Genomic DNA, 22680 nt, shown 5'->3' with positions numbered 1-22680 from the left:
CAGTCCATGGATCAGCAGTGTTGGCCTTATCCAGAAATGCATGGTCTCAGGCTCTACCCCAGACCTACAGAATCAGTAGTCTAACATTCTAACAATGTTAACATTCTCACAATTCTAGCATTCTAATCACTGGGTGATTCCTCTGCACAGAAAAGTTTGAGAAGCACGGATACATATAGCAGTGGCCCAAAATGGGATTCCAGAAGTAGCTGGAAGCATGTGGGAGATGGAGTCTAGTCTCCAGAGTGAAAATCAGAAACAGACCAGGGAGAGAGAAACCCTTCACTTATTCACATAAGCTGTAATCGTAACAGGGAAACACAAAATCTGACTCCTTGGTGGATCTGTTCCTTTTTTGTTCTCCTTTGATTTTGTAACTATAATCACAGAAAGGATGCTGTCTATAGCCAGCAAGCATACATAATAGCCTGATTGGGGGAACCCTGCCCTTCTGCCTGAAAGTTGGTATCTTTGTTCAGCTCACAGGAAGACATTCTGACCCTGCCCACCTGTGAATGACTGCAGGAAGAAGAAATGAACACATCCCCTCCCTGAGGCTGGCCAAACCAGGAGATACTCTGCAAGACTTACGGCCTTTTTACTGTACTTCCTCACCTCCTCTCCTTCTCTGTTCTATAAAAGAAACTGGCACCCAGACCCCGATGGGATGGTGCTCTAGGACTCTTCCTGCCGTCATCTACTCAAACGTCCAGCTTTCGATGCCTGGCCAGACCTGCCATGCAGCAAGCAGACCAAGCTTGGGCTCAGTAACATTATGGACTGTGCGGTGTGCCCGGCAGGTACTGAGTGCTCAGGGCAGGTACCTGGCTTCAGGCTGTCAAGACACCAAAATAATCAAATGAGAAGCCTGGAGATGTCACTTTAAAGCTCTAAGATGCTTCTGACGACAGCCTGGGCCAGCCACACGTGAGTTCTCTGAGACAAAAAAACTTCATCCCTGCAGCTGACAAGCCAGGCACAGGCCAGATCCTCTGGAAACTTTTACTGAAGGAATGCCAGACACTCCTGCTTTGGAACAGGGTCACCACAGGCAGAAATGGGCTAGGGCCCAGGAGCTGGAAGAGGCTGGGGTGTGTGTGTGAGGGACGTGCAGGCTGTGGTGCCCTTGGGCTGGATACAGCACAGAGGTTGAGAAACTTTTTCGGAAAAGGGCCAGATGGTAAATATTTCAAGCTTTCCGGGCTGTGCTAGGTCTGTTGCAGCTACTCGATCCTGCCCTTGTGAAAACACAAAAGCACCGTGGACGATCGGTAAACAAATGAACAGCCAAACTTGGTCCACAACAAGGGGGTGAGGGTGGATTCAACCCCCTCCGGGCTGTGGTGTGCCAGCCCCCGATCTGAGTGAGGACCGGGAGGAAAAAGCTGAGATGCAGCCACAAAGGTGGATCAGAGACTGGGAAGAGGTCACAGGAGGCCTTGGCCTCCCGGCAAAGGAAGGGAGATCTTGACTCAGCAGTGAGGAGCTGGGGTGGGACTTTGGACCATAGAGTGAAACCATCGAAGGCCGGCAACTCGGCAGAGGTGTGTGAGATGAGATCAGGAACTGGGGAGAGGGCGGATGGTGGGGGACAAGGCACTGGGGATGGTCCCCAAGAGAGCTGAATGACAGAGAACCAGAGTGAGCGACTGCAGAGGAAGCCTGGCAGGGGTGGATGCTCTGGTGACAATCCACAGGGCTGAAGGTAGGGAGGGTGATGGGGGAGTCACTGAGTCTGTTTCCGGTCGCTGGGGAGGATGCTGTGGCCTGACACAGGAGAGCCGGCGTGGTCTGTGGGCGGGCAGGGAACTGGACCTGGGAGCCCAGGTGAGCGTGTGGCACACAGCCCGGACCCACTGCAGCTGGTCATCCCCACCAACCTGAGTATGCAGGCAGCTGGAGAAGACATTCAAGAGAAGGTTGGACTTGCTGGGCCTGCCTGAGAGCTGGCAGGCTGAAAGCCAAATCTGTGAGATGGTGCTCACCCAGGGCTGAGGGTAAACTTAGCTCCCCAGGGGGTGAACCCCAGCACCTCAAGGGTGAATCGAGCTCCCCAGGGGTGAATCCCAGCTCCCCGAAAGTGAACTCAAGCCCAGCTCCCCAGGGGTGAACCCCAGCACCTGGAGGGTGAGCCCCAGTTTCCTGGGGGTGAATCCCAGCTTCCCAGGGGTGAACCCCAGCACCTCAAGGGTGAGCCCCAGCTTCCTGGGGTGAACCTCATATCCCCGGGGGTGAACCGGGGATAAGAAGGTATCTCAGAGCCACATCCTCTGACTTCAATGTGGCCCAAAAGCCCTGGGGATGCTGTGAAGGAAGACAGCTGTTTGGTGGTTCAGAGCAGGGCAGAGACACCATGTTTCTAACAAGCACCCGTGTTGCCCATGCTGCATACCCAGGACCACACTCTGAGAAGCAAGGCCTCAGAACTCATTCCCACCTCTCCCTGCCGCCAACCTTGTCTCCCAAGCAAAGTGCCGTGACGCCCTTTAAGTCGCTATTTGTTGGGTGGCTAATCATATGCCAGACGCCGGTGATACTGAGAAAAGAGCAAAAGCAGCAAAGATGGGAGTCCTTGTGATGAGAAATTCTCATCTGTGACTCATCCATTCCTCGCTGTGGGCCAGGAGGGGTTTCCACTAATGGCCCGTCCCCCATATGATTTAATGACGTGAATACAGGGAGCCAAACTCTGGAGCCAAAACTCCATCCCATCAGCTCAGAAGGGGAAGCAAGCGGTCCCTCAAGGCTGGACCATGAGTCCCAGGCTAGTGCACTCTCCATAGATCGAGGCCAAACTTACCCTGGAAAATTCTAAACTAAAGCAAGTTTTTCCATTACGACGCTGGACGCAAGGCATAAGGAATGCCAAATCCAGTGGGCTGGGGGCTGGGGCACCTGCGCTTAGACGATTCTGAGAAGAGATACCTCCGCAAAGCTCCTGCAATACAAATAAATCCCCCAAATAAAAGGGAGATAATTTAGTGGAGAATTTGGTGACTGGTGCGTATTTTACGGGCATCCTTTTCAGAAGCGGCTCTTTGTTACGGTCCCGGGGGGCGCGGTCCCGGCAGCGCGCTGCCATGCTGCCACCTAGTGGTGATGGGGAGAGCTGCTGCGGAAGTCGAAGCGTCCAAACCCCCGAAGCGACTTAGGGAGGCTGCATCCTGTTAACACCAGTCGGGGCGGTGGCTGTTTTTAGCTGGGTCTCTCCTTCTGTGCCACTTTCATCATGGAAACTGGCTCTCTAGACCAAAAAAAAACTGCGACGTGCTCTGCAAAAGCTGTTCGAGAGCCAATTTTAGCTACATTTCTTGGAATTTGGACTCCCAAGAGGGAGGAGGGACGTGTAGTTCCCAGGAAGTTGGGCATCTTTTTAGAACCTAGTACCTGGAGGCCGGTTCTGGCCATGAAAGCTGCGAGATCACAGTTCCCCTTGGGTTTCAGCTTTTGCAAAGGGATATAAATTTGAGGGTTGGGGGATGGTTAGCAGCAGCAACCGCTGAGTCCTCGGAGCTTTACCATTAAGAGCTTTCTTCATTTGGACCATCTAACTGATGCCTCGAAATAACCCTAAGCAGAAGAGGAGAATGGAACCCATTTTACAGATGAGGAAATTGAGGCTTGGAAAAGTCAAGTGACTCGGCCAAGATCATATAGCCAGTAACTAGCTAAGCCTTGATTTGAATTCTAGAGTCTGTCTGTTGACCTAGAAGTCAGACAAAACAATCAGTCAAGAGTTGAAAGTCCTGGGCTGGTCCCCACTCTGCTGCCAACTCATTTGACACTTGAGAACTGGAAAAGCCTATCAGTTTCCCTTTGTGGTCTACCCCAGCACCACAGAGAAGGCGTTTGAGGCTGTCTGTGATTGATTAGTGATGCCTGGCTCGGGTAGGGGACCAAAGACTAAAAGCACACTTAGCCTAGGGTTAGGCATTAGGTGAACCATTACAGATTTCTGAGCAAGGAGTGTTTTCATGAGACGTCTCAGGCCACGGTGTGCAGAGTGGAGATGAGAGAGAGCAGAGAGCCTGGAATTCTACGAGGCAGCATTTTCTTCCAGATACAGTACTGGGCAAAAGACAACCTACTGAGCCAAACTTCATAAAATATTTTTACAGCGTCCTCCACTTCCTAAATAGTTGTTTTAACTAAAAAAAAAAAAATCTCATTCAGGAGTTCTAAGGAACTCTATCAACCCTTTCTCCCCCCACCCCAAATATTCCTCATAATCTTGTTCTCATATGACTGGCTCATTAGAACAATTGGAGGTAGCACATAGACTCAAGGAATAACTAGAATAAGCGAGAATGGCTTAATAATCACTTGGTTGATTTTCAGTGACTACTCACGGTGCTTTAACATTGGGATGTCTTCTCTGTGCTATGTTTAGTCGCTCAGTCGTGTGACCCCATGGACTGTAGTCTGCCAGGCTCCTCTGTCCATGGGGATTCTCCAGGCAAGAATACTGGAGTGGGCTGCCATGCCCTCCTCCAGGGGATCTTCCCAACCCAGGGAGGATCTGGGACCCAACCTCCTGCATTGCAGGTGGCTTCTTTACCATCTGAGCCACCAGGGAAGCCCAAGAATACCGAAGTGGGTAGCCTATCCCTTCTCCAGGTGATCTTCCCAACTGAGGAATCAAACCAGGGTCTCCTGCATTGCAGGCAAATTCTTTACCAGCTGGGATACCAGGGAAGCCCTTCTCTGAGGGTTGCCTAATTTGAGATTGGGAGTGAGGTGGCCAGTAACCAGAGACAACCCCTAGACATCCTCACCATACCATCACCAGCTGATCAACATCTCTGCTGGTCAGAGAACAGTCTTAGGTGGCCTAGTCAGCTTCAAGGTATCAACATCATGGACTAAAATCACAAAACTGAGATGCTAAAATTAATCTTTATGCTTTCCTTTATCAACTGTTTAAAACATTTCTATTGTGTGCCCCAGTACGTTAGAGGTGGGTGGGGTCCATCTTTCTGTTTCATGTTGAATCCTCCCAGAGCATCCATTGTGGACCATGGTAACTGAGGTTTTCAGAAACCAAGCATTGTCCCTCCATTCCCCTTCTAGTAACAAAATCTACTCCCAACCACTGATGCGGACATAGGCCCCAGTCCAGACCTGGCCACTCCCACCTTATTACTTCTAGGGGTGGGCACTGAGCTAAGCCAATCAGAAGCCCAATCAGAAGCCTCCTTGAAGCTGTTCTCTTGCCATCGAGGTTGTTAAGGATATCCAGGAGGATATGGAGTCAGAACTTATGGCCGCCATGTTGCTCACTATGTGGACCAAACTGTGGGAGAAAATGAATTCAGACACAGAGGAACTGGTCTTCAGGTCAATCTCAAGACACCATGGTGTCTGCAGCTCCTCCTTCACGTCCATGAACTATCTGAGAATTCTTCTTGACCCCATGAATCAATATATTTCCTCTACTGTCAGTTTCAATGGGGTTCATGTCACTTCCCATGTTCTGACATGATTCACCATCCCTGAACTATCCCTGAATCTGTCTCCTTTTCTTGATCTCCTCTAGTGAAGGGGGCCTCCCAGTCTTGACTAGCCCTTCTTCTTTGAAAGTGCAGAAAGCTCTTTCATAGAAGAAGCCAAAATTCACCTCACAGGGCACATACATATACACATAAACACACATATTCATGTATACAGAGACACACCAATATGTGCAAGCATATCCACATGGATGCACACATGTGATGACTTATAAATACATGTGTAACATATACATTCGTAAACACACAGACCCACAGACACGTGCACATATACATATACACAGAGAGAGATACACAGGCGCATTAGTGCCACACATATACACAATTACAAGCACATTTAGACACATACGGGGCTTCCTGGGTGGCTCAGACAGTAAAGAATCTGCCTGTAATGCAGGAGATCCATGTTCAATCCCTGGGTCAGGAAGATCCCCTGGAGACAGGAATAGCAACCCACTCCAGTATTCTTGCCTGGAGAATTCCAAGGACAGAGGAATCTGATGACCTACAGTCCATGAGGTCGCAAAGAGCCGGCATGACTGAGCAACTAACACACACACATAGACACATACACATATGCATATGTGTATATGCACACCCAGATATACAGATACAAACATGATATACACCTGCATTACAGACACACTGACACTTCACACATACACATATGTACACACATAAACACATGCACAGAGGTACACACGTGTACACACTATACAAACACACACCCATACACTCACAGACATGTCAAAATACACACACACACACATACACAAAGACACAGAGACACAGACATACACTCAGAGACACAGATACATACACACAGAGACACACATCAGGGCTCCTTACATAACTGCTGAGGACAAAAGAACCCTCAATTCATGTCACACGTCACCTGGAATGATGACCCCACACACATTTTGACCCATTCTCCCTCCTCTACAGTTTTTAAATCATTCTCCCTGCAAATAAAAACCCTCCCCTGTTAAAAAAAAAAAAAAGGATATTTACTGCCCACCTCTCACCACCTTCAGGGCTGGCATTGGCTTCTCCCATCACCATGGCAACCCTGCCACCACCACCCCCCTCTACGCAGCACTTGCCATTCAAAAAATGTGTGCCCTTCAAACCTGTTCAAGAATGTCAAAGTGACATCGATACCTTCCAGAGAGGTGACCCTAATTTTGAAGGCAGCTCCAAGGACTTCTTGAAGGGAGGGTGCAGAATGACTGTGCTGGCCACGGGGTGAGTCACCAGGAGAAGGCAGTGCTGCCAGTCCCTGTGCCTTTGGAGTCTTATTTTTTAACACCGCAGGCAGTCCTGACAAATGCCTGGTTTACCTCCCCAACCACTGTCTGTAAAAGCATATAATCGAGGTCTACTTTATGTGATGTCCCCGATCAGTTATAACATTTTACATCATAAAAATGAGCCTCAGGAATAAATTCTTGATTGTTAACATGGTGCTTTTAAGAAATATGGGTGCTCGGAGCCTCAGAGACATTAAGTCACTGGCCTGAGATCACACAGGAGAGCCAGGATTTGAACACAAGTCTGACCCCAGGCCCCCGCTGCATAACTCTCCCTTCCCACAATTGGATGGTTGGCCTTTTCAATCTCATGTAGGATCCTTAGCTCTTCCTTCACGTCCTTGAGAGGCCTCACCCCAGGCTCTAAGCTCCACTCGTCCAAACTGCTCTGTGTCTCTCTGCACGTTCATTTCCTAAGGCTGTGCGAGCAAAGTGCCTCCAGCTGGGTGGTTTAAACAATAGGCGTGCACTGTCTCACAGTTCTGGAGGCCCGAAGTCCAAGACCAAGGGGGCGGCAGGGTGGGCTCCTTCTGGGGCTGCGATGAGACATCTGTCCTGTCTCCTCCAGCCCCTCCCACTCGCTGGCCACCGTGCTGGCCCTTGACTGTAGAAGCCTCTCCCGGGCTTGGCCCCTGTCCTCACATGGTCGTGACTGTGCCCCAAGGGGCTCGGTAGCTGCCCAAGGCCTTTTGGGGGGGGGGGTCCCAGTCCAAGAGATACCTTTGGGAAGAGCCACCAAGAAGGGGCCCAGCCGGCAGCAGAGGGAGACCTGGGGACACTGAGCCGGGGTTCCGGGTGTTCGCTCCCAAGGCTGAGAGGTCTCGGCCTGCAGGCGGGTGAGCTGGGGGAGCAACCCACCTCCTCACCTCACTGGTGCCTGAGAGGGACGCTGGGGCTCAAGGAGACCAGTAACTGTCCGCTGGGTCTCAGGCTCATTCACACACTCACACACATATACGCACTCACATACATAGACTTACACATAGACTTACATACACATGCACACACACACACATGCACACATATACACTCACATACATAGACACTCACAAACACACATATACACTCACACAGACACATATACAAACACACACACACACACACCTACACATAAACACACTTACACAAATGCACTCAAAGAGAACATACACAAATCTACATTCACACACACACAACTAACATGCATACACACAGGCATGTGTGAACGCATATATACCTACACATCTGCACATATAAACACATGCACACATTCACATACACATATGTATACCTAAACACACACACACACACCCCTCCTCTGCCCGTGCTCTGCCAGCAGTTCACAACCAAGATGCTGCATTCCAAGCAGTCCTGAGGTGTATTACCATCTATTGCTAATAATGAATCCCAAATGTTGCAAATGTATGTACAAGTAGATTCAAGGTTATGCCTATGAAACATCGATTCACTCACTGCATTCTGATTAGGCTCTTTCCATGGGAGAGGAAAGGAGGGGATTTTTGGTGGGAGCGTGAGCAAGGGTGTGTCCACATGTGATGGAGTAGAAAGCCTGGGACAGCCTCTCTGGACCCCAAGCCCTGTGAGATACATACAGAAATGCCAAGCTGCCTTCTTCATGACAGACATACATGCCTGAACTGGGGATGGCCTTGGAGGAGGAAAGGAGGTGCTCCTGGCCAACAGAGATCCGGGAAGACTCCCAACCTCACCGGTGACCCTGAATGCAAGTTGGAAAGAGGAAGCACCGTTATTCACCATCCAATTGACAAACAGTGTTGCCTTTGACCCTCACCACTACTGGCAAGGATGGAGGGTTAGAAAGAGGGACTCCTTCCAACATGGTGGAGAGGGGTGTAATTGACAGACCCATTATGGAGGTTTTCTGGGATCTAAATGCCACCGTCTTTCTGACCTCAACTCCTACTTCTTCCCCCGCTTGCTCTTTCTACCCTAAGACTTACTTGAACTCACCAGGTATGTCCCTGCCTCAGGGCCTTTGCACGTGCGGTTCCTGCTGCCTGGAATGCTCTTCCCCCAACTTTCTGTGTGGCTCATTGCCTTTAAGTCTTTGGTCGCGTATCAGATGTGTCCCTAGCCACACGTTAACTCCCATACATGCACACACATTTTCTCTTCCTCTTCTTCCCACTTTCCACTTTCTTTCTCTCTAACCCTCTTCTCTGCCTTCTCTTTTTCCATAGCATTCACAAGTCACCAGATAATGCATGCTTTACATATTTTTGTTATCATCTGCCTCCTCCCAACACATTCCCACAAAGAATATCAGATCCAAGGTGGGTGGGGCAGAGATTTTGTGATTTCATTGTTTCTTACTGTGTCTCCAAAGCTTGGAGTGAGCCGGTGCTAGATGGGCAATGTATATTTATTGAAAGACTTAAGATTTCAAATGCTGATAACCTTTGATTCCACTTTTAAGAAACCACCTGTATTCCTCTCCTGTTGCCACACAACAAATTATCAACTGGACACCCACATGTCCTCTCCCCGTTCTATGGGTCAAGCTCAGCCAGGCATGGCGGGAGGCTCTGCTCAGACTGAAATCACCTCCCTGGGTGCTGTATTCTTCTCTGGAGCATAGAACCCTCTTCACGCTACCTGCTGTTACCTGCAGGATCCAGTTCCTTGCTGTTGTTGGACTAACATCCCTGATTCCTTGCTGGTTGTCAATCTTAGGGTTCTCCCAGCTGCTGGAGGCCACTCGAATTCCTCTCCACATAGACTTTCTATCTTCAGGAGGACACGGCATGTCGTATTATCTCAGGCTTCAGATCCCAGAACCTGTTTCTGCTTTAAACCTTATCCTTTCAAGAGCTCAGGTGGGAGTTCCCTGACGGTCCAGGGTTAAGACTCCAGTCTTCCAATGCAGGGGTTGCGGGTTTGATCCCTGACTGGGAAACTGAGATCCCATATATGCTGTGTGGTACAGCAAAAAAAAAAACAAAAGGACTCATGTAATCAGACAATACCCACCTGGATAATCTTCATGCCTGAAATTAACTGACTTGGGACTTTAGTGACATCTACAGCATCCTGAGCTCCGAAGAATTGGTGGTTTTGATCTTTGGTGTTGGAGAAGATTCTTAAGAGTCCCTTGGACTGCAAGAAGATCCAACCAGTCCATCCTAAAGGATATCAGTCCTGAATGTTCATTGGAAGGACTGATGTTGAAGCTGAAACTCCAATCCTTTGGCCACCTGATGCGAAGAGCTGACTCATTTGAAAAGACCCTGATGCTGGGATAGATCGAAGGCGAGAGGAGAAGGGGATGACAGAGGATGAGAAGGTTGGATGGCATCACCAACTCAATGGACATGAGTTTGAGTAAATTCCAGGAGTTGATGATCTACAGGGAGGCCTGGCCTGCTGCAGTCCATAGGGTCACAAGGAGTCAGACATGACTGAGCAACTGAACTGAACTGAACAGCATGCTTTCCAGCAATGCCTATATGAGTGTCTGAATACCCTGCGAACAGGAATCTTGGGCTAAAACCTTTCTGTGCCTCTGTATCCTCTTCTGTAGGATGGAGATGCTAATAATAGTACTATCCCACAGGGACTGTCTGGATTCATTAAGATAGTGCATGTAAAGTGCTCAGTACTCTGTTGGACCAGAAGGGGGGCTAAATTCGGAGGGGCTGTCACCATCACTATTATTAGTGCTATCATTACCATCATCACCACCACCATCATTACTGGTATTTCAGATGTGCCAGAGGGCTCTCTTTATTCTGCAGGGTATGTGTCAGGATGCCAGAATGTGGTGTTTCAGTACATCCAGATATGACACTCTTTACTCTGCTGTAGATAGAGATGCGGGATGTCTTGACTGTTATTTATACCGATAAGGCAAGCAGCATTGTCGGTTACATAGACAGCGATCAGGCACATTACAGCTATTTTAGGAAGGGTTTCTGGATGTTATGTACACAGTGAAGGAGATGTGTCTATTTACTCCACACAGACCTGGCAGGTTTGGGTTGGTTACATATGCTTGGCTTACATTGCTGGCATATACAGTGATGCAATCGCAGAAGAGACTGGGAAAGACTTGAGATTCAACAAGAGTGATGAGGGGGTTCCCTGGATACAGGACAGGCGGGTTGAAAACCAAGAATGTCCCCGGCAAACCAGAGCAAGTTGGTCAGATACAACCAGGGCCGGGGCCCCCCGAGCACCACCCATGCGTACGCCCACACATGTGACCGCGTAGGAGCACGGGCTGTGGAGTCGGGTGGTCCAAGTTCAAATCCCGTCTCCACCCCTTTCTGGTCATGGAACTTCAGCAAGGCCAGCTGCTCAGTCCTAAACTGGAGCTAATAAGGGAACCAAACTCAATGGTTGTGAAAATTAAATGAGTTAATAAATAGAAAATGCTAAGAGTCGTGCCAGGCCCATAGTAAACACTCAATAAGCCTTGGTGCTTATTGTTATGGTTATATCTGCCAGTATCTCTATTATCTATTTAAATATTTCCTTATACCTACACACTCTTAAAAGGTATAAAGTGTATTTATTGTAAGAGGAAACCATACGTTCCTGCCCAAATTGGAAAGCTGGCGCTCTTAGCCATAAATAGAAGGTAGTTAGAAACGCAAATGCAGAACTGTTTAGCGAGTAGCAGCAGATCAGGCTCCCCTGATGGAAACTCAGATGTTCTGGACAAGTGGAGACGGGCTTGGACGTAGGGAGGGACAAGATGAGGCCAAGGAAGCCTAAGGATGGATTAGTGACAGGTCTGGGGACACCAGTCCAGATCCAAACACATCACACAGTGTCCCAGGGCCACCAAGAAAGAGCCCACAAGGAGACTCCTCTGGTGGTCCTGTGGCTAAGACGCCGCACTCCCAGTACAGGGGGCCTGGGTTCGATCCCTGGTCATGGAACTAGATCCCACATACTACAGCTAAAAGTCCCATGTGCCACAGCCATGATCAAAGATCCTGCGTGCAACAAGTAAGCCCCGGTGCAGCCAAATCCATAATAGAGGGGTCGGTTGGGGGAGGGATTTCAAGACAGAGGGGACGTATGTATACCTATGGCCAATCCATGTTGATGTATGACAAAAACCATCACAATATTGTTAAGTAATTATCCTCTAAATGAAAAACAAGAAAAAGATCCCTGAGGAAGTACTTGGCCTTTCACAAAGCAGGTATCTAAAATACCTCTAGTTTGGACTTCTCTGGTGGTCCAGTGGTTAAGAATCCGCCTGCCAATGAAGGGGACATGGATTCGATCCTGAGTCCGGGAACTAACATCCCACACGCCACGGGGGCCTGAACACCACCACTGCTGAGCCCAGATGTCCTAGAGCCTGTGCTCTGCAAAAGAGACGCCGCCGCAATGAGAAGCCTGTACACCACAGCTAGAGAGTAGCCCCCGATCACTACAACTAGGGAGGTGGGAGGTGGGTTCAGGACGGGGAACACATGTACACCTGTGGCGGATTCAAGTCAATGTATGACAAAACCACTACACTATTGTAAAGTAATTAGCCTCCAATTAAAATAAATAAATTTATATCTAAAAAAGAGCAAGAAAGCCCACATGCAGCAACAAAGACCCAAGCAAGCAAAAATAAGGTTTTTTTCAATTTTTTAAAATTAAAAATAAAGAAAATGCCTCTAGTCTCTTCTCACCTAAGCTGGTCCTCAGCAGACAGGTTAGAGTTGCTGTTAGCGTCCTTCCTGCACTGGCTCTGCCCCTGAGGACAAGGTCCATCACCTCTCTGAGTCTCAGTGATCACCATCTGCAAAATGGGCATCATGACGCCAGCCTCTCAGGGCCCCTAAGAGGATCCGGTGGGATAAACACCGTCTATGACTATCAAAGGGTGAGACTGTTGGATGGCATCACCAACCTGATGGACATGATTTAGAGCAAGCTCTGGGAGTTGGTGATGGACAGGGAAGCCTGGCGTGCTGCAGCCCATGAGGTCATAAAGGGTCGGACACGACTGAGCGACTGAACTGATGACCATCAAACCATTCCCAAAACGTTCATGTTGACCGCCTGGCCTTTTCAAACACCAAGAATCACCCTGTGGCAGCTTTTCATCACTTGGGTGGAAGCTATCTCGTCCCCCTAACCTCATTTGTCTGGAGGAGCCATGAAGGTTCATGTATAATCAGAGAGCTAGTTAGAAGGCTGAGAATGAAGGGATGTTAATTTTACCACTTTTAAGTAATTGTTCTTTGTGTGTGTGTATGTGTTTGTAATTTTTTATTTTTGGTACTTGAAAACCTGGGCTCCCACTTAAAAATATTTCAAATGTTGAGCTTGAATCACAGTATGAACCTCAAGTTACAGGCTCATAATACAATTAGGGCAGCTACTTATTATCTCCCATTATTGAATAATATGCTTGTTAATAGCTCTCCCTGTTCATGGCACCATTCCCATGCTAAAAAATAAACATAAACACCGAGACCCAGGATGACTGAGCCCTGAACCTGACCTCTGAGTGGCCAGCAGCAGCACAGTGGGCATGACCATACCCAGCCTGGGGTCACCTCTCTGATCCTCTTGATCCAGGAGCCCTCACCCACCAGGCCGTGTAGCGACATCCAAGAATGAAAGGCTCCACACATATTTTATCTGGTGTCATCCTCACCGAATCCTTGCAAACCGTGCACTATTACCAGGAATCCCCCATCCACAGATAAAGAGACCAAGGGTCAGAGAGGTCCCTTGACTTGCCCAGCCGAGCCAGAACCGCGAGGCAGTGTCAAAACCAAGATCCAGACCCTGCTCTCCACTTTACACATGTGGGTGACTGTGTGTGTGTCCCTTCCTACAAAATAGGTACTCATCTGTGTCACGCCCTCCCTTCCCCCTGCTTTCCTGCCTCCTTTATCCTCCCAGCGTGGGTGCTGAATGCAAGGAAGGGCGCCTCTCCTTAGGATGATGACAGATCAACTGTGCACGTCTATGTGCTCAGAGCTGCTACCCAGGAGGGCTGTGTGTGCTCCCTTCTGGGCTGAAACTGTCTTCGTGAAAGAGCTGGGAATCATATAAATAGCTCCGGTACATGCCATCAGCTGCCGTCAGGCTCTGATGTTACCTTCTCCTCCCCTGAGATGACTCAGGGACTCGGGGAACAAAAGGCCTCAAACTGCAGGAGCATCTGTCCCATGTCAGTGAAGATGCTGAGTCCAGAAATCATCATCATCCTTCACCAGGGCTCGCCTCCTCTCGCCCCTCAGCCCCGGCCTGGTCCACCGTTCCCACTTCAGAGAGAAGAAGCCTGCAGAGCACGGCAAGGCCCGCTCCCCAGTGAACAGATGGGGAGACGGAGGTCCACAGAAACTGCATCAGCAAACGTGGAGGTGAATGTTGGGGTGTCAGCTTAGGCCAGGCTATGGTGCCAATTGTCTGGGCTAAACCCTAGCCCAGATGTTGCCACGAAGGGATAGTGTAGATGTGATGAACACGTAAAACCAGTTGACACTGGGTGAAGGAGCTTGCCCTCCATAATGCAAGGACTTCATCCAATCAGCTGAAGACTTCAAGAGCAAAAACTGAGGTTTTCTGGAGAAAAGGGAATTCTGCTTCAAGAATTCAAAACAAAGATTTGGGCCTGAGTGTTCAGCTTGTTGGATTTTTGCACTTGCCAGCTCCCACCATTGTGTGAACTCATTTCTTAAAATAAAAAAATACACATACTTAATACGCATATGTATTTAAATAAAGGTTTGTATTTTAGGGGCTTCTCTGGTGGCTTACATGGGAAAGAGTCCACCTGCAACGCAAGAGACCCAAGTTCAGTCTCTGGGTCAGGAAGATCTCCTGGTGAAGGAAATGACAACTCACTCCTGTATTCTTGCCTGGAGAATCTCATGGACAGAGGAGCCTGGTGAGCTACAGTCCATCAGGTCGCAAAGAGTCAGACACTACTTAGCGACTGAACAACAACAAAATAAAGTGTGTATTTATATTTATTTATATATTTAAATATATAAAAATATAAGATTTAGTCACTCAGTCATGTCTGACCCTTTGCTTCCCCATGGACTGCAGCACGCCAGGTCTCCCTGTCCTTCACCATCTCCCAGAGTTTGCTCATATATAAAATATATTTTATACATATATACAATTGGTTCTGTTTCTCTGGAAGGCCCTAATAGCAGGTAAAGACAGACAAAGCCTAAGAGGGTAGAGAGAGCAGGAGAGTCTATGTGCGTGAAGCATGTTTTATGCTCCAGAAGCTCTTGCCCATGTGATCTTGTTAAAGCTTTACCCATCACCCAGAAATGCAGTCTGCACCATTTCTCCAGATTCAGGGGGCCCAGGTGACTTCCCTAGGGTCCCTGGCTGAGAATCAAAGCTGCGCCCTCTGCCTCCATCATTCATACTCTCCACACACTTCACTGTCAGCAGGAGGAGGGTACCTGAGAGTCTGGGCACATTATTCCCGTCCAGGATGCCAAGAGGAATTCTTCCTCAAATTCGCCTACAAAAAGTAATTGAGGTCAGAAAAAAGTTGAACTTTACTTAAGCTGCAAAATCTAGAAAACCCAACTCAAGCTTTCTTGAACAATAAAGAGAACATCTTGGGACTTCCTTGGTCCAGTGGCTGGGACTCCGATCTCCCAATGCAGGGAGACCCGGGTTCGATTCCCTGGTCAGGGAACTGGATCCCACATGCCCCAACTAAGAGCTTGCATGTTGCAACTGAAGATCCTGCATGCCGCAAATAAAAGAACCCACATGCCGCAACAAGGGGCTTCCCAGGTAGCACTGCTGCTACTGCTCAGTCACTTCAGTCGTGTCTGACTCTGTGCGACCCCAGAGATGGCAGCCCATCAGGCTCCCCGGTCCCTGGGATTCTCCAGGCAAGAACACTAGGGTGGGTTGCCATTTCCTTCTCCAATGCATGAAAGTGAAAAGTGAAAGGGAAGTCGCTCAGTCGTGTCTGACTCTTCGTGACCCCATGGACTGCAGCCCACCAGGCTCCTCCGTCCCTGGGATTCTCCAGGCAACAGTACTGGAGTGGGCAATGCCAAGTGCCATTGCCTTGGTAAATAACCCGCCTGTCAGTGCAGGAGACGTAAGAGACACGAGTTCAGTCCCCAGGTCAGGAAGATCTCCTGGAGAAAGGCATGGCAACCCACTCCAGTATTCTTTCCTGAAGAATCCCATGGACAGAGGAGCCTGGTGGACTTCAGTCCACAGGATCACAAAGAGTCAGACACGACTTAGCACATATGCTGCAACAAAAATCTCATGTGCCTCAACTGAGAGCCAGGGGAGTTAAATGAATAAATAAATGCATTTTTAAAACAATAAATAAATAAAGGGAACATCTTGGCTCCTGTGAGGGAAGCCCAGAAGGAGACTTTCACACACTGGCTGAGAACGAGAGTGCCAACAGCAACCACAGATAGGGTTCCCATGGCTCCTCCAGGCAGCAACCTTTTCCGGCTCTACACTGTGGCCCTGGAAGCTTCTAGCATTCATCACCTGGACTGTCAGCAGCTCCTTCAGTCACAGAAATCCGCCCCCCCCACTTCTAGTTCTGAGCCTTGGGATTCTGACTCACTGGCATGGCTCTCTTCTCTTTTGCCTGAGCTAATGAAGATGCAACTCGATAATGGTGGTTAAGAAAAAGCCATACTGGCTAGGTTCAAACCCCGGCTCCATCACGTACCTGCTGGGGACCTTGGACAAAGCCTTAACCCCTCTGTGTCTTCATTTTTTCCATCTGTAAAATATGGACAATAATTGTACTTCCCTCAAAGGCTCATGGTAGAGATTAAATGGATGAACACACACGTACAAAATGCTTAGATAAGTGACTAGCACACAGTACAAAGGATATGGAAGTGACTGTTAATTAAATTACTGGAGGGAATTCTCTGGCAGTCCTGTGGTTAGGACTCTGCACTTTCACTGCCAAGGACCCAGGTTCAATCCCTGGTCAGGGAACTAAGATCCCACAAGCTGTGTGGCATGACCAAACAATAATAATAATTAAATTACTGGAGGGGGGGATTGAAATGTGTTAACCTGACATGTGACATGTGCACATCCCTTAGTTAGAACTGGGATCTGCCGCACCAGAGCCACAAGGATTAAAAGAGGCAGAGGATGACTCTCCGAGAGGAAATGAATGTGCTGTTAGCACAAGAAAGAGAAATGGAGGGAAGAAAGGCCCAGACAGCAGCTGCCTAATAGCGTGGCCCCAGTGAAACATCCGATTAGTTTCTTTCCTGTTGGGTACAAACCTGAGGTCAAAACCACCTTAAATTGGAAAGATAAAAAATATCCTAATTACGTGCAAGAGTACAATGGAACAGGTCGTTCTTTCCTGCTGTTACAGCTGTCTTTGTGTTTCTGCCCACTGAAAATGAAACCCGTAAAAATCAGGCATTTAAAATCTACCTTGGGCTCAGTCACTCATTCAACAGACATTTAATGAGCCCTGGAGAAGGGTTTCCCTGAAACTAACCAGGCTTAAGCATCAGGGGCCCTCTCTTACTTACATGGGTCCCTTGCAAGGCCAACCACCTAATGTGAAATTTGTAATTCTATATTCTGTTACCTAAAGAAGCCTCCTCAACTGTATGAGCTTTGGGTTCCACAAAATCTGAATTTGTCCTGCCTGAGCTCCGATTAAGTGGCAGGTATTACAGGTAAAGGAGCTTCCCTGGTGGTTCAGTGGTAAAGAATCTGCCTGCCAATGCAGGAGACATGAGTTCAGTCCTGGTCTGGGAAGATGCCCTGGAGAAGGAAATGGCAACCCACTTTCCATGGACAGAGGAGTCTGGCAGATTACAGTCCATCAGGTTGCAAAAAGTCAGATAGTACTTAGCAACTGATCAACAACAACTACACATACATGATGTGTGCTCAGTCATGTTGGACTCATTGCTACTCTGTGTGGTGTACCCCACCAGGCTCCTCTGTCCATGGGATTATCCCAGGCAAGAATACTGGAGTGGGTTTCCATTTCCTCCTCCAGGAGGTCTTCCTGACCCAGGGATCAAACCCGAGTCTCCAGCATCTCCTACATTGGCAGGAGGATTTATTTTACCCCTGAGCCACCTGGGAAGCCCCCAACTACAGGAACAGAGATGAATGAATGATTCTGCCTTCATGGAGCGCCCTCTACTGACAGAGACTGAGAATGAGCCCAGGGATGATTTCCCTCTCAGGCAAAATATTTGCTGGGTATTCCATTCATCCAACCCTGGAGGAGGGCATGGCAACCCACTCCAGTATTCTTGCCTGGGGAATCCCACGGACAGAGGAGCCTGGCAGGCTGCAGTCCATAAGGTCACAAAGGATCGGACACAACTGAAGCGACTTAGCACAGCACATTCATCCAGTGAACCGTATGTATTGAGCATTCCAGGATGAGAAGGCAGGAAGAGACTCTGCTGTTAAGGAGCTTATAACCAATCAGTCAACACCAAAAAAAAAAATAGTTTTTTAGAATAAAAAGGATAAGGAAGAATGAGTGGAGGGGTACTTTAGGTCATTGGTCGGAAGAGGTTTCTTTGAAGACAGAAGCTGGTATGTAAAAACGGAGATGCAGCAACTGTGCAAAGAAGAGGGGACAGTTCCAAGCACAAGGAATAGCAAATGTCAAGGCCCTGAGGAAGGAATGACCTTAGTGACTGAAGGGAAAGAGAAAAGGCCAAGACAGTCGGAACAAAGTGAGCCAATAAGGGAACTAACAAATGGGATCAAAGAGGTAGGAAGAGACTAGATTATGCAGGACTTTGCTGCCAGGTGAAGGGGGTTGGCTGAGGACTTCCCTGGTAGCTCAGATGGTAGAATCTGCCTGCAATGCAGGAGACCCGGGTTCAACCCCTAGCTTGGGAAGATCCCCTGGAGAAGGAAATAGCAATCAATTCCAGTATTCTTGCCTGGGAAATCCCATGGGCAGAGGAGCCTGGTGGGCTACAGTCCATGGGGTCGCAGATGTTAAAAGTTGAAGCCATTGGGGTTTCAGGCAAGGGAGTGATGTGATATCACTAACATTTACAAAAAGAGCTCTCTGGCTGCTGTGGATAGAGCTGATTGCTGAGTGAGAGCAAAGACCAGTTCAGGAGCTTCTTCCTAACTAGTTAGCAAGCATCCTCAAAGTTTTACAACCTGCCATTTTGTAAGTGGTGGGGAAACAGGCTCGCCAGATGCTGTTGGCCGGAATGCAAAAGGACACAACTCTGGTGGAGGTGGCTTGACAACCTCCAGCAAAGTTACGTGTGTATTTATCCATTGACTGGCAATCCCACTCCTAAAAATCTGCCCCAGGACTTCCCTGGTGGTCCAGTGGTTAAGAATCCGCCTGCCAATGCAGGGGACACAGGTTCAAGACCTGGCCCAGGAAGCTTCCACATGCCTCAGGGCAGCTAAGCCCATGCACAACTGCCAAGCCCGTGTGCCCTAGAGCCCATGCTCTGCAACAAGAGAAGCCCCGGCACAGCCATCAGAGAGAGCTCTCGCAGCCAAAGATAAATAAATATTTAAAACATAAATAAATAAATCTACCCCCAAAATACACTGGCAAAAAGACAAAGAAGTGTGCAGGAGGCAAATCACTGCAGCATCACTTGTGATGACAGAAAACTGGGAACCACATATATTGGGGAGCAGGAGCTGATTGAATTAATATTGAACTTGGATGCAACACCACCCACTACTCAGCTGCCAGAGGAAGGTGGAATGTGTTATAGTCTGCTATTAAAGAGTCCTCATGATGTATGATTAAATGAAAAAAAATCAAGATGGAGAAAACTGTGTATATTATGTTGCCATATTGTGCTGCCTCTTTCTTAAAGAGGTAGAACATGAACATATTTTTTAATGAGAAAATAAATAAAAAATATGAATGGTTTGCTACCAGGGAAGGTAGGACACAGTTAAAAAGGAGAAAGATAGAAGCTAGATTTCAATGAATAAATTGTGTAAATTTGACTTTATAACATTATAAACATTTTTCAAACTACATTTTTTAACTCTAATTTTAAAGTTAATTTTTTAGGGCTTTCCTGGTGGTCCAGTGTTTAAGAATCCACCTGCCAAGGCAGGGGACACAGGTTCTATCCCTGGTTGGGGAACAAGATTCCACATGCCAAGGAGCAACTAGAGAAAGCCCATGTGCCACAACAAAAACACACATAGCCAAAATTGTAAAAATTAAAAATAAATAAATAAAATTGATTTTTTTTAATTCCTAAAAATTGAAAGAGATCAATGTACAAATAGCTGATTCCATGGTGGAGGCATAAGATGGCAAAGAACAGAGGCAGAGAAGTAAGAAAAGGAGATTATAAATAGCTTCCAGTGAATATGTGGGAAACCAGGAAAGTGACACCAAAGCCGAGAGAAGGAAGTGTTCTAAGAAGGTGAGAGTGCTGGAAGCCACTGGGATGAAAAGCAACGTGCAGCAGCACTGACCGCTGAATCTGGCAATCTGGAGGCCACCAGTGGCCTTGGCAAAAGCGGTGTGAATGGCACAGCAGAAGCCTGATTGGAGAGGAGAGAATCCAAGGTATAAGTATCAAGAACACCAGCAAAATTAAAAGATTGTTCCGGAAATGTCTGATGAAATTTTTAAAAATAATAGTGACACAGCCAAAGAAACAGATCCGAATCCTGCCATCTGCACACTCACCTCTAATAGGAACCTGGCATTTAGAAAAGGTAAGTGGGAAAGTCAAGTACTTTTCCTTATGCTCTTCATCAAAGTGCAGGCGTCATTTCTGCGCGTGGAGATATTTCAGCACAGGAGCATTATCCTGGCTGCCCGGACCCAGCTGAGCCAGTGAAGGTGATCAGAGGCGCCCCACCTCTGAAAGTGATCACGTTAAGGAAGAAAGGTCAGGGACTTCCCTGGTGGTCCAGTGGTTAAGACTTCATGCTTCCACTGTAGGCGATACAGTTTCGCTCCCTGGTCGGGGAACGAAGACCACACAGCATGGCAGAAATAAAGGGAAAAAAAGAAAAGAAGGAAGATCATCCTTGAGGGATGCTCGAGAGGTAATCCAGCCTCAGGCTTTGAACCAGGGCTCTGTGTACTGTGGGCTCTCCAGAGATTATAGCCTAACAAACAACAGGAGCTTAATAAGCATTCCAGGCAGATCTGTGGTGCTTCCCCAGTGTGCCTCCCATCTCCACCAGCTCCAAAATCAAGGTCCATGGTGTCTGCTTTGGGTAAAAAGACTCCCTATTTGGATTGCCGTCCACGGAGCGTCTCTCCAGGTATTTCTCTCCACTGGGTTCCCCTCCGCTCCATCTGCCAGCGTCCTCTGCACATTCCACTGCCAGGATGAACCATTGAAAAAACAAGCAAAGAGAGGCCTTTTACTGACACCAGCAGCTGCATGCTGCAGCCCCGGGCCCAGGTGCAGACTCCAGCCACACAGGTTGCAAAGCAAGCCCAGAGCACATCTGTGCTTCCTTCTCCTGTTTACTCTCAGAGACGGAAAGGGAAAATGACCAGTTCTCAGGGTAGCCTCTGAATTAGCCAGGATTCTCCAGGGAAACAAAACTAATAGGATGTATCTAACAATATGGGAAGATTTATCATGAGGGATTGGCTCAATTACAGAGGCTGAGAAGTCCCACCATCTCCTGTCTGCAAGCTGGGGGCCCAGGAAAGCCGGAGGAGTAGTTCCCGTAGACCTAAGAACCAGGGGTCCATGGAGTAAAGTTTTGGTCTGAGTCTAAAGGCCTTGGTTAATGGCTGTGATGGATCTCACTGGGGGGTGGCAACAGTTGCCCAACTTGGTGAATTTACTAAAAAAAATTGTCAAATTGTACATTTAAAATGGATAAAATATATGATATGTAAAATATACCTCGATTAATGTGTTGTTGCTGCTGCTGTTGTCATCAGTGTCAGGCAGCTTGCAGGATCTTTTTCCCCCACCAGAAACTGAACCCCAGCTATGGCAGTGAAAGTACTCAATCCTAACCACTGGACCACCAGGGAATTCCCAAGTTACTTTTTTAATTATTAACTTATTTTAATTGGAGGCTAATTAATTTATAATATTGTGGTGGTTTTGGCCATACACGGACATGAATAAGCCATGGGTGTACATGTGTCCCCCATCCTCCCTCCTCTCTCCTCCCACCTCCCTCCTCCCACCTCCCTCCCCACCCAATCCCTCTGGTTGTCCCAGAGTACCAGCTTTGACTGCCCTGCTTCATGCATCGAACTTGCACTGGTCATCTAGTTTACATATGGTGATATACACGTTTCAATGCTATTCTCCCAAATCATCCCACCCTTGCCTTCTCCCACGTAGTCCAAAAGTCTTCTCTTTACATCTGTGTCTCGGTTGCTGCCTTGCATATAGGATCATCGTTACCATCCTCTAAATTCCATATATATGTGTTAAATGTACTGTATTGGTGTTTCTCTTTCTGACTTACTTCATTCCATACAATAGGCCCCAGTTTCATCCACCTCATTAGAAGTGACTCAAATGCATTCTTTTTTATAGCTGAGTAATATTCCATTGAGTGTATGAACCACAACTTCCTTATCCATTTGTCCCAAGTTTTTTTTTAAGTGTTGGTGCCAAGAGCCCCAGTGGATAAGCTAGAAGAAATTCAGAAGAATAGAAAAGAGATGCCCCTGGCAGAGGGAACAGCACCCATCAACTTGGTGACAGCACCCCCTGAGCAGTAGCAGCCCCAAATGTGGAAGCCAATCTCCTGGTGAGCACACAGGAGTACCCTGAGGTCCCACTAAATGTTTAAAAACATCTGGGGCAGGATAACATCCTGTTTTATTATGTTGGTGGGAGAAAGCAAGTGGAGAGGGCTGAGTCACCACGACAACCTGGATACCATCTGTAACCAGGTTTAGAGTAATTCAG

Source organism: Bos indicus, chromosome 25, assembly GCF_029378745.1.
Source record: "Bos indicus isolate NIAB-ARS_2022 breed Sahiwal x Tharparkar chromosome 25, NIAB-ARS_B.indTharparkar_mat_pri_1.0, whole genome shotgun sequence".
NCBI classification, from domain to species: domain Eukaryota; kingdom Metazoa; phylum Chordata; class Mammalia; order Artiodactyla; family Bovidae; genus Bos; species Bos indicus.
This window is presented reverse-complemented; position numbering follows the sequence as displayed.